The 12,819-nt window shown below is 42.1% G+C and overlaps 1 protein-coding gene across 1 annotated transcript in view; it reads left to right on the top strand.

Moving 5' to 3' along the window:
- LOC128692059 (uncharacterized) overlaps positions 1-12,819 on the top strand; it is a 169,710-nt gene that overhangs the window by 11,214 nt on the left and 145,677 nt on the right. The gene's annotated exons all lie outside the window — the stretch shown is intronic.

The following is a 12,819-nucleotide window of genomic DNA, read 5'->3' as shown; positions in this document are numbered from 1 at the left end:
TCCTGCTTCACTCCCTGCATGTCTGCTACACTCTTTGCCTCTATGCCTGTCTGCCTTGAATTCTTTCGTGTTTCTCACTTTCTTTATCAAAAGAGCTTTAGGAACTTTCTTTTGGGCCATGGTTACTTATTTCACAGTTACATTTAATCAGTAACCACCAAAAACAGTGGATTATAGCGAAATGTTTGGATGAATGAACAGAAGCTTCCTCACTCGCCCAGAGACACAGTCACACTGACTCAGGAGCGTGTGAGCAGCTGGCGGTGGACACGTCCAATACGGCCGATAAGCGAAATAACGGCCGATAACCAGAAGCCGAAAAAATGGCTGATAACCGAGGGCCCACTGTATTTTCATTTTGAATGGGATCAGTTATCTGTTGGTTTAACCCTTTCAGGATCTGTGCCATAGTTCTACGGCTCTGAGCTGAGGGTCCAAACCGTAGTTCTACGCCATGAGCTCAGCTCACTCAGATAAGCTGTGAGCACTAAATTTGGGCCTAGATATGAGAGAATACAGTGATCACTCATTTATCGTAATTAATCCGTTCCTGGAGGTGTTACAGTGGACCCCCGCATAACGATGGCATCACATAGCGATTATTTCGCATACCGCTTACTTTAATTGCAAAAATTTTGCCTCACATACCGCTTAAAAACCCGCTTACCGATTTTCTTCCGAGACGCGCTCACATGTTCCGCCGGTGGCATTGTTTACCAGCCAGCCTCCGCGGTAACATCCAAGCATACAATCGGAATATTTCGTATTATTACAGTGTTTTCGGTGCTGTTTCTGGAAAATAAGTGACCATGGGCCCCAAGAAAGCTTCTAGTGCCAACCCTGTGGTAAAAAGGGTGAGAATTAGTATGGAAATTAAGAAAGATTTTGAAGGGTTTGGGGCTAACCCTGAGAAGCCTATGCCAGTTGTGGAATCCATTGTGCCTACTTCAAAAATTAAGGAAATGTGTGCACAGTGGGTTGAACTGCAAACCTTTATGGATGAAAATCACCCTGACACAGCTGTTGCAAGCCGTGCTGGTGACTATTTCAATGACAATGTTGTGGCCCATTTTAGACAAATCGTAAAGGAACGGGAGGTACAGAGCTCTATGGACAGATTTGTTGTGCGACAGAGGTCCAGTGACTCTCAAGCTGGTCCTAGTGGCATTAAAAGAAGAAGGGAAGTAACCCCGGAAAAGGACTTGCTACCTCAAGTCCTAATGGAAGGGGATTCCCCTTCTAAACAGTAAGAAGATAATGCTCTCCCCTCCTCCCATCCCATCAATCATCACCAGATCTTCAATAAAAGTAAGTGTCATGTAAGTGTGCATGCCTTTTTCAGTTTGTGTGTATTAAAATTAACATTTCATGTGGTAAAAAAATTTTTTTTTCATACTTTTGGGTGTCTTGCACGGATTAATTTTATTTCCATTATTTCTTATGGGGAAAATTCATTCACATAACGATTATTTCGCATAACAATTACCCCTCTTGCACGGATTAAAATCGTTAACCGGGGGTCCACTGTATTCCTGGAGGTGTTATCCAAATCTACGATTTTCGAATCAATTTTCCCCATAAGAAATAATGTAAATACAATTAATCCATTCCTGACACCCAGAAGTATTAAAAAAAAAATTTTTTTACATGAAATATAGATGTAGTACATAAACAATACAATGGGACATGAGTGAAACATTAACAGCATAACACTTACCTTTATTGGCGATTCTTCTTAGTGTATGGAAGACTGGAGGAGGAGAGAGATTGGATTATTTACAGTTTGGAAGGGGAATCCCCTTCCATTAACACCTCAGGTACCAATTGCTTTTCTGGGGTTACTTCTCTTCTCAGTTTCTTAATGCCACTAGGACCACCTTGAAAGTCACTGGAGTCCTGTCTCGCAAAATAACTGTCCAGAGAGCTCTGTTTCTGGCGTCTCTTTAACACTTCCCTAAAATGGGCCAAGACTTTGTCACTGTACATGTTGCCAGCATGGCTTGCAACAGCCTTGTCAGGGTGATGTTTCTCCATAAATCTTTCCATCTTACCCCACATTTCAAAAATCTCCTTAATTTCTGAAGAAGGCAACTTCTTCCATCTCTCTTCCTCCTCCTCTGCAACAAGATTCTGAGCTGCGATCTGTTGCTCTTCCTGCTGAAGCTCTTGCAGCTCCTCAGTGGTGAGCTCTTTGTTGTGGTCTTCCACCAACTCTTCCACATCCTCTAAACTCACATCCAACCCCATGGAACTCCCCAGTGCCACAATAGATTTAACAACAGACATAGGCTCATCAAGGTCAGCCCCAAACCCTTCAAAATCCCTCTTGTCGACACAATCTGGCCACAATTTTCTCCAAGCAGAGTTCAGAGTCCTGGTAGTCACTCCCTCCCAAGCCGTACCTATAAGGGTTATACAATGGAGGATGCTGAAGTGTTCTCTCCAAAAATCTCTTAGGGTCAAGTGAGTGTCTGAGGTCACATTCAAGCACCTTTGAAACATGCTTTGGTGTAGAGTTTTTTAAAGTTTGCAATGACCTGCTGGTCCATGGGCTGGAGGAGAGGAGTGGTATTCGGGGGCAAGAACTTTACTGTGATGAACCCAAACTCCTCGAAAATTAGGTTATCCAAGTTTGGAGGATGAGCAGGTGCATTGAGAGGCACTTGAGATCCAATTTCTTTTCAAGGAGGTAATTCTTCACACTAGGGCCAAACACTCATTGAACCACTCAATGAAAATTTCCCTCATGACCCATGCCTTACTATTAGATTTCCAAAACACACACAATTTACTCTTCATAACATTGTTTTTCCTGAACACTCTGGGATTTTCAGAATGGTACACTAGTAACGGCTTCACTTTGAAATCCCCACTAGTATTAGCACAGAACATGAGTGTCAGCCTGTCTTTCATAGGCTTGTGTCCTGGCAATCCCTTGTCCTCCTGAGTAATGTAGGCCCTCTTTGGCATTTTCTTCTAAAAGAGGCCTGTTTCGTCACAATTGAACACTTGTTCAGGTTTCAGTCCTTCAGCCTCTATGTACTCCTTGAATTCACTTACGAATTTTGTAGCTGCAATTTTGTCCGAACTGGCAGCCTCACCATGCCTTATCACACTGTGTATGCCAGTATGGTTCTTAAATCTCTCAAACCAACCTTTGCTGGCCTTAAATTCACAAATATCAGTACTCATTGCAGGCAATTTCTTTACCAGATCGTCATGCAACTGCCTAGCCTTTTCACAAATAAGCGACGTCATAAGACTATCTGCTAATTGTTTCTCGTTTCTCCACACCAATAATAACTTCTCAACATCTTTGAGTACTGATGATCTCATTTTTGTCAGCATATTTACCCCCTTTGCAACAACAGCTTCCTTGATTTCCTTTTTCTTGGCCATGATGGAAGATATGGTTGTACGGGATTTGTTATACATTCTGGCCAGTTCGGCCACACGTATGCCACTTTCATATTGCTCAATGATGTTTTTCTTAAATTCAATCCCATTTCTCACCTTCTTTACCAAAGGCTTGGCACTAGTAGCTTTCTTTGGAGCAATTGTAGCTTATTTAGCACTTGCAAGCACTAAAATGAATGGAATATTATGAAATATTTCATATGAACACGTGAGGGGACCCTCGCTCATTGGTAGACAATGGCACACTGGCTGGGAAGGGAGGCCGAGGTGGCTCAAAGCCATGAGTACGTGTCCAGGACGAACAACGATTAGCGAGTCACCAACCATTTGCGAGCCAATGTTTGGACGAAAATAATGCGACGATTTCCAAAAAGGACTACTATCGAGCCCGACGATTATTGAGGGACCATTGTACTTCGATATGGAAAATGTGAGGAAATTAAAACTTCATTGGAGTGTAAAACAAATTCCAACCACACAATAGAGCGAAAAACTAATGTCAAAGACCTGAGAGTGATCGTGTCAGAGGATCTCATCTTCAAGGGCCATAACAGTGTATCAGTCGCATCTGCTAGAAAAATGTCAGGATGGTTAATGAGAACCTTCAAAATCAGGGATGCCAAGTGAATGATGGCACTCTTCAGGTCACTTATCTAGGCTGGAATATTGCTGCACACTAACAGCACCTGTAAAGGCGGGTGAAATTGCTGACCTAGAAAATGTACAAAGAACCTTCATGGCATGCATAAGTGTGATAAAGCACCTCAGTTACTGGGAATGCTTGAAGTTCCTAAACCTGTACTCCCTAGAATGCAGGCGAGAGAGATATATGATTATATACACTTGGAAAATTATAGAGGGATTAGTACCAAACTTGCCCACGAAAATCACTCCCTACAAAAGCAAAAGACCTAGCAGATGTTGCAGTGTCCCCCCAATGAAAAGCAGGGGTGCCACTAGCATGATAAGAGAGAACACAGTAAGTGTGAGGGGCCCAGGACTGTTCAACTGCCTCCCAGCATACATAAGGGGGATTACCAATAGACCCCGACTGTCTTCCAGCAAGCACTGGACAGGCACCTAAAGTCAGTACCTGACCAGCCGGGCTGTGGGTCGTCTGTTGGACTGCGTGCAGCTAGCAGTAACAGCCTGGTTGATCATGCCCTGGTCCACCATGAGGCCTGGTCACAGACCAGGCTGCGGGAGCATTGACCCCCAGAACTCTCTCCAGGTATTCTCCATGGCTCCCATCCCCTTACTGGATTTACAGTGGACCCCCGCCTTACGATATTAATCTGTTCCTTAGAGCTCATCGTAAGCCGAAATTATCGTTATCCGAATTAATTTTCCCCATAAAAAATAATGGAAATCAAATTAATCCGTTCCTGATACCCCAAAGTATGAAAAAAATTTTTTTTACCACATGAAATATTAATTTTAATACACACAAACTGAAGAAGACATGCACAATTACTACTCTACTAAGAATAGAATACATGACACTTACCTTTATTGAAGATCTGGTGATGATTGATGGGATGGGAGGAGGGGAGAGTGTGGAAGTTGTTATTGTTTAGAAGGGGAATCCCCTTCCATTAGGACTTGAGGTATCAAGTCCTTTTCCGGGGTTACTTCCCTTCTTCTTTTAATGCCACTAGGACCAGCTTGAGAGTCACTGGACCTCTGTCGCACAAAAAATCTGTCCATAGAGCTCTGTACCTCCCGTTTCTTTAAGACTTTCCTAAAATGGGCCATAACATTGTCATTGTACAGGTTGCCAATACGGCTTGCAGTAGCTGTGTCAGGGTGATTTTCATCCGTAAAGGTTTGCAGTTCAACCCACTTTGCACACATTCCTTAATCTCTTTTTTCATTTCCATACAAATTCTCGCCCTTTTTACCAAAGGAATGGCACTAGAAGCTTTCTTGGGGTCCTTGGTGACTTATTTTGCAGTTACAAGCACTAAAAACGCTGGGATAATGTGAAATGTACCGAATGTATGCATAGATGCGACCGCACTGGCTGGCTTGTAAACACTGGCACTGAGGTCACACGTGGGACGCGTCCTGGACGAATCACGTAAGGCGAGTTTTTTATTGTGAGGCAAGGCAAAATTTTTTCTTTCTAGTGCTTCGTATGGCGGATTTAATGTAACGTGATGCGTTCGTAAGGCGGGGATCCACTGTATTTTGCACTTTCTCCCATATCTCTCACTCCAGTACATAAGTTGTCATGGCAGTGTGCAGATTTTTGACCAGGCCCTCAAGTACTTTCTATTTACATGTATATATTATCATGTACTGTATCTAATATTTAGGACTTTCAGATGTTCTGAGTAATTTAACCCTTGAACGGTCCAAACGTATATATACGTTCACTCGCGTAGTGCCCCAGATTTTTTGAGAGAAATTTTTTTTTTTTAATAGGAAAAAAGAGCATGTGGTACCCAGGCGTCCCCAAATATTTTAATATGGCGCACAGTGAGTGCGCACACCCATTCTCATGTCTAGGTGACTCAGGCTTATCATGGCAATGTTGAATGAGTGACAAAGAAAACGTATATATACGTTTGGGGCACTACGCATGTGAACATATATACAGTGGACCCCCGCATAGCGACCTTAATCCGTGCAAGAGGGCTGATTGTTATGCGAAATGTTCGGTATGCGAATGAATTTTCCCCATAAGAAATAATGGAAATCAAATTAATCTGTGCAAGACACCCAAAAGTATGAAAAAAAAATTTTTACCACATGAAATATACATTTTCCTACACACAAAGAGAAGGATACATGCACAATAGTAGAGTAGTACATGCACAATATATATTGTGCATGTACTACTCTACTAAATGAAGAATAAATGACACTTACCTTTATTGAAGATGCAGCAATGACTGATGAGACACTGTGTCCTGGGAGTGCCTTTTCCTCCTGAGTACTGTAGGTCCTGTTTGGCATTTTCTTCCAGAACAGGCCTTATCACACTGTGTATGCCACTACGATTCTTAAATCTCTCAAACCAACCTTTGCTGGATTTAAATTCACCAATATGAGCACTAGTTCCAGGCATTTTTCCCTGTTCACCTGGGTGTTAGTCGACTGGTGTGGGTTGCATCCTGGGAGACAAGATTAAGGACCCCAATGGAAATAAGTTAGACAGTCTTCGATGACACTGACTTTTTTGGGTTATCCTGGGTGGCAAATCCTCTGGGGTTAATTGTTTCTTGGTATTCTCAATAAGCCACACCAACAACGGTGCTACAGCAGCAGCAGCAGCTGACGGTGGTACAGCAGCAACAGACGATGCTACAGCAGCAACAGACGATGCTACAGCAGCAGCAGACGATGCTACAGCAGCAACAGACGATGCTACAGCAGCAGCAGACGATGCTACAGCAGCAGCAGACGATGCTACAGCAGCAGCAGACGATGCTACAGCAGCAGCAGACGATGCTACAGCAGCAGCAGACGATGCTACAGCAGCAGCAGACGATGCTACAGCAGCAGCAGACGATGCTACAGCAGCAGCAGACGATGCTACAGCAGCAGCAGACGATGCTACAGCAGCAGCAGACGATGCTACAGCAGCAGCAGACGATGCTACAGCAGCAGCAGACGATGCTACAGCAGCAGCAGACGATGCTACAGCAGCAGCAGACGATGCTACAGCAGCAGCAGACGATGCTACAGCAGCAGCAGACGATGCTACAGCAGCAGCAGACGATGCTACAGCAGCAGCAGACGATGCTACAGCAGCAGCAGACGATGCTACAGCAGCAGCAGCAGCTGACGGTGGTACAACAGCAGCAGCAGCTGACAGTGCAGCAGCAGCTGACGGTGGTACAGCAGCAGCTGTACCACCAATAGTAGCGATGGTTGATTGGGGTTTATTATACAACCTGGCCAGCTCGAAGACACGCACTCCACTTTCATACTTATCAATGATCTTTTTCTTCATCTCTATAGTAATTCTCACCCTTATTGCTGTAGGGTTGGGACTAGAAGCTTTCTTGGGGCCCATGGTCACTTATTTTCCAGGAAAAATCACCAAAAACACTGTAATAATACGAAATGTTCCGATTGTATGCTTGGATGTTACCACGGAGGCTGGCTGGTAAACAATGCCACCGGCGGAACTTGTGAGCGTGGCTCAGGCCGCACATTGGACGCGTCTCGGACGAAGGGCGGTGAGCGGGTTTTTGGGCGGTATGTGACGCAAAATTTTTGCGAAAAAAGCGAGCGGTATGCGGATTGTACGGTATGCGATGCGTGCGGTATGTGGGGGTCCACTGTATACATTTGGACCGTTTAAGGGTTAAATGCTTTACTGTTTTATGCGGGCTGTAAACAATCTCTATTTCCCCCATTCTATACAGCCAATGTCTTTCACATGCAGTTCTGCTCCTCTCTGTAACCTATTTACTCCACATCTTTATCCCTTTCAGGGTTTCCGACGTACTAGTACGTCTTACGCACCAGGGTTATTGACGTACTAGTATGCGTAAATTCTAGCGCCTTCAAATCTAGCGAGAGAAAGCTGGTAGGCCTACATATGAAAGAATGGGTCTATGTGGTCAGTGTGTACAGTATAAAAAGAAATCCTGCAGCACACAGTGCATAATGAGAAAAAAACTCCGACAATGTTTTTGCTTTAAAACAGCGAATTTGCACTGTATTTTCATGTGGTATTTATGGGTCTATTCTAGTTTTCCTGGTCTCATTTTATAGAATGGAAGACATATTCCAGAAATTGAAATGATTTTGATTGGTTTCACAATGAAAAGTACCTTGAAATTGAGCTCAAAGTAACAGAAATGTTCGATTTTTGCCAAAGTTCTAAAGCAAACAAATCAGGCCACGTGTCCAATACACGTCAACTGGTGAGTCTAATATTCTTTCACAAGTGCGCTGATATTATTTATATCATTTCTACACTAATGCAGTAATTGCATAAAAGTAAATCTATTTTTTTGTGAGAATAAAAAGTGGAAAGCAAAAGAGGTATAAGAGGGGCCTGGGGATGTGGCTAATGAGCATAGAAGATGTTATTTTAGTGCCAGGAATGTCTGTCTTGTTTATTCTGGACCCAATTTGGAAATTGGCATCTTTTGAAATTTGTGTAAAATTGGCAAAATTGCCATTTTCTGACCACTTTATTGGATAGTTGAAATCGGTAAATGGGTGGTTTCTTGTACTCATTCGATAGAAAAAATGGAGTTCTAGCGAAATAGTTATGATTTTTGTCAACTAGTACAGTGGAATTGGCCAAAAATAGGGCTCAAAGTGGGCAAAATTGCCGATGTGTAAACATCGTCAATACCACTAACTTTGCGAGAGCATAATTCCGTAAGATTTCCATGAAATTTCATACTTTTGGTGTCATTATGATCGGGAAAAGATTCTCTATCATTTCATAAGAAAAATAATTTTTTTTTTCTGAAAAATTTTCGACCCTGAGAACAAGTTTTAGAGAGGGCCTCGACCCTGAAAGGGTTGCAACCCCAAATTCTGAGGTGTCTCCTGGTGTCGCAAAATTTAAAAAAAAAAAATATTGTGGAATGATAGAGAATCTTTTCCCGAATGTAATGACACCAAAAGAATGAAATTTGATGAAAAACTGACAGAATTACGCTCTCGTGAAGTTAGCGACCTCAGCGATATTTATGAATCGGCGATTTCGCCCACTTTGAATCCTATTTTCAGCTAATTCCATTGTTCCAGTCGACCAAACTCACAGCTATTTCTTTAGAACTCCATTTTTACTATCGACTGAGTACAAGAAACTGCCCATTTACTGATTTCAACTGCCCAATAACGTGGTAAGAAATTTGGAATTGGGCCAATTTCACGAAAATTAAAAAACATGACAATTTCAAAATAGGGTCCAGAATGAGCAATGCAGACATTCCTGGCTCTAAAATAACATTTTCTATGTTCATCAGTCACGTCTCCAGGCCCCTCTGATATTACTCTTGCTTTCTATTCTGAATTTTTATTCAAACAAAAAATAAAAGATTTACTGTTATGCAGTCTACTGCAATATTGTAATAATTGTATAAATAATGTCAACCCATTCATGACTGCATATTAGAAAGGCTACTTGGACATTTATTGCAAAATGACATCATTTGTTTACTTTTGAACATAGGCAAAATCAAACATTTCCCCTACTTTGAGCTTCATTTCAAGGTTATTTTCATAGTAAAACCAATCAAAATCACCTCTACTTCTATAATATGTTTTCCATTCTATCTAATGAGGCCAAGAAAATGTGAATACAACTATAGATACTATACGAAAATAGACCACAAAGTCGGCATTTTAATTAAAAAAAATGGTCGGAGTTTTTTTTTTCATCATTATGCACTGTGTGCTGCAGGATTTTTTTTATATGGTGCACACTGACCACACAGACCCATTCTCTCACATGTGGGCCTACCAGCTTTCTCCTGCTTGATTTGAAGCCGCTAGAATTGAGTATATTACCTGGAGTTTACCTGGAGAGAGTTTCGGGGGTCAACGCCCCCGCGGCACGGTCTGTGACCAGGCCTCCTGGTGGATCAGCGCCTGATCAACCAGGCTGTTGCTGCTGGCTGCACGCAAACCAACGTACGAGCCACAGCCCGGCTGATCAGGAACTGACTTTAGGTGCTTGTCCAGTGCCAGCTTGAAGACTGCCAGGGGTCTGTTGGTAATCCCCCTTATGTGTGCTGGGAGGCAGTTGAACAGTCTCGGGCCCCTGACACTTATTGTATGGTCTCTAACGCTTAGCGTGACACCCCTGCTTTTCATTGGGGGGATGGTGCATCGTCTGCCAAGTCTTTTGCTTTCGTAGTGAGTGATTTTCGTGTGCAAGTTCGGTACTAGTCCCTCTAGGATTTTCCAGGTGTATATAATCATGTATCTCTCCCTCCTACGTCAAAAATGGTGGCTCGTAAGATGTATATATGCAACCGAAACAGTCAAAGGGTTAAACATTGTAGTTTTTAACTGCTATCTCATCTTCCAAAACATCCCTTATGTGTGTTTCTGTAAATGTTCTAAACGTAACATTCACCTCTGTAAGGCACCCATATACATAGCCAACTTTTTTCATTTCTTGTTTTCAAATCTTGTATGTTTGCAATAAGATGTTTAGATTTAGTGCGGGTTTTCCTAGCACTGCTAGTACTATGCCATTGTATGATATGGCTCTTGGACATATTTCTGGTTTCTCCAGTGCTGCCAGTATTGTGGCATATTGTATGTTTCATTCGGGTATGTGTAAAACCAGTTCACTATGTTCCATTGCCACATGTCTCTGTGTACCCTGTGTTCTGTCATTGGATTTCATTATTTTTTTCTTAGCTGGTAACTTGTGCCACCAAAAAAATACATATGCAATGGACCCTCCCGTTTTGTCTTTAATTCATTCCAGAGAGTCCAACGAAATGTGAAATCAGCTAAATCTGAAACCATTTTCCCCATAAGAAATAATGTAAATCCAGTTAATCCGTTTCAGACATCCAAAAGTTTCAACAAAAAATACATTTTATAGAGAAGAACTATATTTCACGGCTTATTTATCTATCACAATTCGTCTAGTGTGACATAATAAACAATATTAATAACATAGAAACATGATATAACCTACCATCCGACTTAAGACCTGCTCGACATATGTCCATTTGACTTACGACCGTGCATCTGGCAGCTGGGCTGGGGTGGCTGATGCACACCACTGTACAATATTTGACAATACTCGCGGGGGGCAATGTGTCATGCAGGCAGCATCAGTTTGAGTAACCCTGCCCTATCAGCAGCATCATACTGTATTAACTGTACTAACTGGACAGTAAATTTCACCATGGCCCCTAAGATGAAGTCTGAATCTTGCACTGGAGATTGTGGCAAGAAAGGCTCTTACTCTCGAACTCTCTATTTGTTTTCACTGTTGCACATAAATCTGTCTGTATCTGTCTGCCTGTATATCTGCCAGTATCTCTGTGTGTCTGTTTGTCTGTCTACTAGTGTGTCTGTCTTTCTGTCTACCTGTGTGTCTGTCTTTCTGTCTACCTGTGTGTCTTTATGTCTACCTGTGTGTCTTTATGTCTACCTGTGTGTCTGTCTTTCTGTGTGTCAGTCTTTCTGTCTACCTGTGTCTGTCTTTGTCTACCTGTGTGTCTTTCTGTCTACCTGTCTGTCTTTATGTCTACGTGTGTGTCTGTCTACCTGTGTGCCTGTCTTTCTGTCTACCTGTGTGTCTGTCTTTGTCTGCTTGTCTGTCTCAGAGCCACTCATTAAGAGTGTACTTGGTCTTGAAGATGCCATATTAATAATGATAACAATAATAATCACTGAGGTGCATTAAATGTGTATAAAACGTTAATATAGACATTTTGCTTAATCCATCTATGATTTTTTTTCAAAATTATATAATAAACATGCTACATAACATATAAATTAACAAATATGAGATGTTTTTCTGATCGGCTTGACAGTGAACAGGAATCATTCGTGTCCGGGCTGGTAACAACAACAACAACGTTTGTTTACATAACTCGTGAACATTCTACATTCTCTCTCTCATTTATTCATTTAATCTTGTTTACTCACCTCTCACTCTACATTAAAACTACAGATATTTTAAGGTAAATAATGAGTGGACACGATTATTATAGTATAGCTTAATAATAATAATATTAAGATTAGTACATACGTATTATTGTAATAATATTGATTATTAATATTATTATTAATTTAGGGCACTGGAGCACAGATCCACTGTATAGTACTTTGTCTGGATTTTTTGGGTTATTCTAGGTAATTTATAATATGTATGATGACTTCATGTGACCAGTGAGAGAGAGAGAGAGAGAGAGAGAGAGAGAGAGAGAGAGAGAGAGAGAGAGAGAGAGAGAGAGAGAGAGAGAGAGACAGAGAGAGAGAGAGAGAGAGAGAGAGAGAGAGAGAGAGAGAGAGAGAGAGAGAGAGAGAGAGAGAGAGAGAGAGAGAGAGAGAGAGAGAGAGAGAGAGAGAGAGAGAGAGAGAGAGAGAGAGAGAGAGAGAGAGAGAGAGAGAGAGAGAGAGAGAGAGAGAGAGAGAGAGAGAGAGAGAGAGAGAGAGAGAGAGAGAGAGAGAGAGAGAGAGAGAGAGAGAGAGAGAGAGAGAGAGAGAGAGAGAGAGAGAGAGAGAGAGAGAGAGAGAGAGAGAGAGAGAGAGAGAGAGAGAGAGAGAGAGAGAGAGAGAGAGAGAGAGAGAGAGAGAGAGAGAGAGAGAGAGAGAGAGAGAGAGAGAGAGAGAGAGAGAGAGAGAGAGAGAGAGAGAGAGAGAGAGAGAGAGAGAGAGAGAGAGAGAGAGAGAGAGAGAGAGAGAGAGAGAGAGAGAGAGATAGATAGATAGATAGATAGATAGATAGAT

The sequence above is a fragment of the Cherax quadricarinatus genome, chromosome 15, assembly GCF_038502225.1.
Source record: "Cherax quadricarinatus isolate ZL_2023a chromosome 15, ASM3850222v1, whole genome shotgun sequence".
Classification (NCBI taxonomy): Eukaryota; Metazoa; Arthropoda; class Malacostraca; order Decapoda; family Parastacidae; genus Cherax; species Cherax quadricarinatus.
Note: the sequence above shows the minus strand (reverse complement) of the source record. Positions and strands in the feature narration are given on the sequence as shown.